General features: G+C 47.3%; 1 pseudogene; it reads left to right on the plus strand.

Annotated features, from left to right (window-relative positions):
* The first annotated feature begins 958 nt into the window (after positions 1-958).
* Positions 959-1781, plus strand: LOC146206602 (CCR4-NOT transcription complex subunit 7 pseudogene; annotated as a pseudogene).
* The last annotated feature ends 4010 nt before the right edge of the window (positions 1782-5791 follow it).

The following is a 5791-nucleotide window of genomic DNA, read 5'->3' on the forward strand; positions in this document are numbered from 1 at the left end:
CATGCCGAAGAGACCGATGAAGAACGGACTTTACTTTTGGAGAAACGTACAATGTGTTCAATCCAAGCTTGGTAGTGAGCGTAGCCATGTAGTACATGAAGCTTTCGCTTCCCTCCAAGGTTAACCAAAGTTAAACCACAAGCTGATTTTTTTTTTCATGTTCGAACTGAACAAATAGTCCGCGGACCAGCTAAAAAGCGTCGCCATTTTTCGAGGGTTGTGAAGAAAAAAAAAGTGAAACTTGCAAGGTCTCTTAAGATATATCTTAAGAGGTGAACGGCGAAGGCCTAGAAGTAGTATAGTAGTAGTCATTAGTAGTCATTTTAGTCATTAGTGCTTATTACTAAGCGATTTTAGTCTTGACTAATCATTTATAGTCGTTAGTCGGCGATAGACATATTGGTCATTACAAGTCGTTAGCAGTCATACTAAGCATTTTAGTCATTTATAATTAATCGCAGTGATACAAGTCTACGTAAGACATAATAGCCATTGATAGTCATTAGTAGGTCATTTTAGTCGTTACTTCTCATTACTAAACATTTTAGTCATTTCTAATCAATTGTGTTGCGTTGAACGCATCAACGTTAACCGGCGTTCAATAATTTGTTTTCAGAAAATGAAAGGCGCAGTATCTGTCACTCATGGAATTTCGCAGACAAATCTCGTTGAAACGAGAATTCCACCATGAGCCTTTAAAAAACGCCGTGCCGGCTGCACTTGCCGAGGTGTCGTAATTTTTTACCGACTTGAATTCCTAATCCATAAATTATATATCACAAAGTCTAAATCGGTATCATGTATTCAGTTCTTGTACCTGATCCACTGTGGGCCGTATGTACAGCAGCGAAAGAAAAAGAAGCGCGCTGTACAGAGGCGAGAAGAAGAAGCACGCTGTGGTCTTCTTTTTGGGCCCCAGGTAGCGCTTTTCAAGGAGCCACGTCAGCGTACTTCGTGACCGGCGCGCGCTCCACGTAGGCATCGTGAGCCGCATTGCTACCACGAACAGCAGGGCATTGGCAGCAATCGTTCCCTGGCCGGCATCAACGTGGCTTACAACATCAGAGATGTTTGGGCGGCGAACGTGGAGGATGAGTTCCGCATCCTCGCCGAAGTCGTCCAAGAGTACAATCACGTCTCCATCCACACGGAGTACCCGGGAGTCGTGGTGCGGCCCATCGGCGAGTTCCAGAGCGAGGAGGAATATCAATACCAGGTACTGCGCTGCAATGTGCGGCTGGTCAAGGCCATCCAGCTTGGACTTACTTTCTTCGATTACGTCGGTAACCCACGTCCAAATTACTGCACATGGCAGTTCAACTTCAACTTCAGTCTCTGGAATGACATGTACGCAGAGGAGCCTATTGCCAAGTTCGCTGCAACCGGCCTTCCCTTCAGAAGGCATGAAGAAGAGGGCATTGACCCCTATGAGTTCGCTCAAGCAATCACTGCTTCTGGCCTGGTTCTTTCCGATGAAGTACACTGGCTCACGTACAGAGGGCGTCATGACTTTGCCTACATGCTGAAGATGCTCACGAACCAGGAGCTGCCCGAGGAGGAGTCAGAGTTCAACGAGCTGGTGCACCTCTACTTCCCATCCTACTGCCATGTCAAGACCATCACGGACGCCTACAACATCTACCTCGGCACCCTGGATGAAGTGTCTGCATATTTCCAGTTCGAACAGATTGGGCCGCAGCGCCATGCGGGAAACTACAGCTTGTTCACGGGCGCAGCGTTCTTCAGGATCAGGGAGATGCTCGTGTAAATAAAGAACTTCTGGCAAGCAAAACTGGTTGACGGCTCATTTATTTTTCATTACAGGTGGGTTCTGTAAAAGTAAGTGGACTGAGAGTTGACGCCGAGGCCTTTGGGCACTTGACGGACGCCAAGGCTCCGCTGCCGGTTGACAGCGGACGTGGTCACATCGTCAAGTGTGCGTACAATTTTTACCCTTCTTTCTTCACTACACACTGTGGGGGATTGGCCAGGGAGCGGCTGGGACGGCCTTCGATCGTTCTTTGTTCCTTCCTCGCCGTATTTGGGTAGCTACGTGGCGCTTGTCTGATTGGGCCACGTGTTCCAGGCACGCGTCGGGCAGGTCCCGCGTTCGGTGCAGCTCCCGTGCCTGCTCCCTCATGCGGGAAGCCGTTCGATCCTTCTCTTCGTCTTTCTTACTCGACATATGTGGTTAGATAACATGGCGCTCGGCTGATTGGGGCACGTGTTCCATGCACATGCATCGGGCATTCGGCGCAGCTCTCGTGCCTGTCCCTGTCCTTCGTCCTCTCTCGAGCGGCTGCGCCGCCTCCTTTAGGCGTTTCCCGTTTTGGGTCGCGCTGCTGTCGATTTTGGTCTGAACCTGCTAGCTGTCCACAGTAGACTCCCATTTTAGTGTTAGCTCTGCTCAGTGCAAAAGTCGGCTGATTCGGGCCGTCGCAACGGCCTTCAGCTAAACCATCAAGGTCAAACAGGAAGTTAGCCCCGCCTAGCAACAAGTCATACATACTGGTGAACTCTGCTAAGCTGGCATATGAACACATTACTGACCACTCTACCAATAATGCATCCTAATTACAGTTAGTTAATTGTGGGTAAAATTAAGCTTTGCGCTATATAATCGAGTCATATATCGTCGGATAGCTTATGCCGAGTATAATTGAACCGGCCTACACTCAGGTCTTATTAACCATTAATTATTTATTGCGATTAAATATTTACTTTAAGCTTAGCATCAAGCATATATTGTTGGATAGCTTATATCTAGCCTGATTTTAGTACTTGTATTTCATGTTTTAATTGTCATTAACCAGTTAACTGTGGCTAAAAATAGCTTTACACAATAATGTTAAGTGATATCGCTGAAAAGGTCTTGGCTAGTAGAATGACGATCAAACTTTAAATCACGCAAAAATCATCCGAAACCACGCTAATGCTCGTCTTAGTTCAGCCACGGTAAACCACTGCTAATTTTTACGCGGTAGCGCATACAACTCGTTCCTCGCCTGCGTACATGCACTTTAGTTCAAAGGAAGGTGGACATTTAAGTCGTGCTATCGCGCATAGCTTCAGGCGAAGCTTAAAGCGGCAACCGCATGAGGCGACTGGTGATGCATCGCGCAAAGACGACGCCTGTCGTTGCCACCGCTGGTGCACACCGCACGGGGACTCGGCGACAGAGAGGCGCGTTTTCAGCGTTGCTCTCTCGCCTCGTCCTTCCGTCAAGGGGAGTGAAAGTACGCTATATCCCGTTTCTAACACTAAACAGCATGAAGTACGATAAAACCCTGATCAGGTTTCTTGTAGCCCATCGCGTTAAATAAATGAAAAAAGGTCATAGCGCAGCGGTACGCTACAACACCGTGATGAAGACTTGCATTGCAAGCAGTGACTTTCTCCTGCTCCTTTCGAAAAATTAACAATACCTAGCCACACTAACCTTTTTTCTTTTCTTTACTACCCTCCCAAGCTTTTACTGAATTGTCTCAATGCACTCATATATGCACGGATCACACGAAGTGAGCGTCTGCAGGCACTTCGCTCAAACCTGACTAGAAGAATAAACTTCGCTCACAATAAATAAAAAAAAAAGCTGAACGAAAATTGAGCACCCCAAAGCATTCTGCGATTGGCTACCCTCGCGAGCTGCTTCCGGGCGACAGGCGAAATTTTGTAAAACCCCAGAACCTGAGCGACAGCGACGCGCGGCAATGCTTTGGCCGCCCTCAACCCGCAGCGCGACGCCGTCGTGCGGCGTGCCGTCGCGAATTGTCGCCTCAGCGGTTAGCGCTCCTCTATTTTTTTTCTTTTTTTATTTTTTGCAGCTTAAGGCTCCTTCTTGAGATGTATTCCCTGCAGTTCATGCACAAATATTTTAAGAAGCCTGCGCTGTTTACGAGCTTATAGTATAAAATGAAGGAACGCGGGCAAGAGATCAGAATCGGTGTCTATAGCTGTTTAAAGGCAATTTGTAAAGCGCTAATTTTTGTTGCATCACCTTAACGAGATAATCATGGCGATGTTGTCCAACACACTAGAGAATGACTAATCGGTGATAATCGCAATACGTCGTCGTCATCATGATCCTCATCGCCACTGATCACGATCAACTTTGGCGGATCGCCTGCACGAAATTTATTCTTACGTGATTTTGTACCAAACTGTGACCGAAACATTCTTTGTACAGCGTCAAAGGTGGCGTCATGCCATTTTGCTTCCCATTAAGCATTCATCTTAATTCAGTTCGAAGCTAGTTTGCGATAGAGGTGTACAACTTCCAATCCGCTTTTTGCGCGAGTTTTCTGCGCATGCGCGAAGTCCTAGCGGCGACTGATGGAAACACATTGGACGGAGTTTCTCGTCGCCGGCTCGCCGCCAGTGCACGGGGGCTGGCCGCACGGTGACCGTTACAGCCTTGGCAAAGCGATGCCAACCATGCACATCTGCCGCGTACGGTTGCCACTATCGAGGCGTGCCGGAATAATAATAATAATAATAATAATAATAATAATAATAATAATAATAATAATAATAATAATAATAATAATAATAATAATAATAATAATAATAATAATAATAATAATAATAATAATAATAATAATAATTGGTTCACAGGAAGGGAAAGGCGCAGTATCTGTCACACTTGCTCTGTGGACACCTGAACAGCGCCGTAAGGTAAGGGGGAAGGTGGAAGTGAAAGTGGAGAGAGAAAGGGGAGCCGTAGTGGAGGGCTACGGAGTAATTTTGACCCCCTGGGGATCTTTACGTGCGCTGACATCGCACAGCACACGGACGCCACTTCGTTTCGCCTCCATCGAAACGCAGCCGCCGTGGTCGGATTCGAACCCGGGAACTCCGGCACAGTAGTCGGGCGTCTTACCACTGCACCACCCCGGCGGAGAAGACCTGGTTTTTCAGGTTCCCTTCGGCGAGCCGCGACCAACAACGACGAACTCCAAGATGTGAATGGGCGACCTTTTGCAACAGACTGTGTACTCTCGACTGTGCGAAAAACACTTCGTTACAGGTAGTATGCATCTAAAGAAAATGTGCATGATGAAAAGTACCTACTGGAGTTCGCACCAAGCCTGTAACCCACCAGTGATAGCCGCAATGAGGATTTGTTCGGGGCGTGTTTGGTTTATGTGTGACGGGGCCTGATCGCGATGTATTTTGTCGTTTGTTTTCTTTATGCGCGAAGGGGCCGGGTAACGCAGATATCAGAGGCGGCTTGAGCGCTAGACCGTGATATTTAGCATATTTTATCGCGACTGCCGCCTGACTAACAAGAAGAAAAAAATACGGCATTTGTTGTGATGCACCACCGTTCGCGAGCCTCATGCGAACGGTGGTGCATCACAACAAATGCCGTATTTTTTTCTTCTTGTTAGTCAGGCGGCAGTCGCGATAAAATATGCTAAATATCACGGTCTAGCGCTCAAGCCGCCTCTGATATCTGCGTTACCCGGCCCCTTCGCGCATAAAGAAAACAAACGACAAAATACATCGCGATCAGGCCCCGTCACACATAAACCAAACACGCCCCGAACAAATCCTCATTGCGGCTATCACTGGTGGGTTACAGGCTTGGTGCGAACTCCAGTAGGTACTTTTCATCATGCACATTTTCTTTAGATGCATACTACCTGTAGTATCTGCGTTTTTGCCAGCATATGATGCACTTGACAGTTGACACTCTTGCACGACGCAGTTTCTTTTTTTTTTTTTTTTTTACCTTACAGGCTCGCCTTCGTTCTCGCCAAAGCATTCGGACTTAGTTCCTTCGGTGTAC

This window comes from Amblyomma maculatum, chromosome 1 (assembly GCF_055883805.1).
Source record: "Amblyomma maculatum isolate TAMU_Amacu chromosome 1, ASM5588380v1, whole genome shotgun sequence".
Taxonomy (NCBI): Eukaryota; Metazoa; Arthropoda; class Arachnida; order Ixodida; family Ixodidae; genus Amblyomma; species Amblyomma maculatum.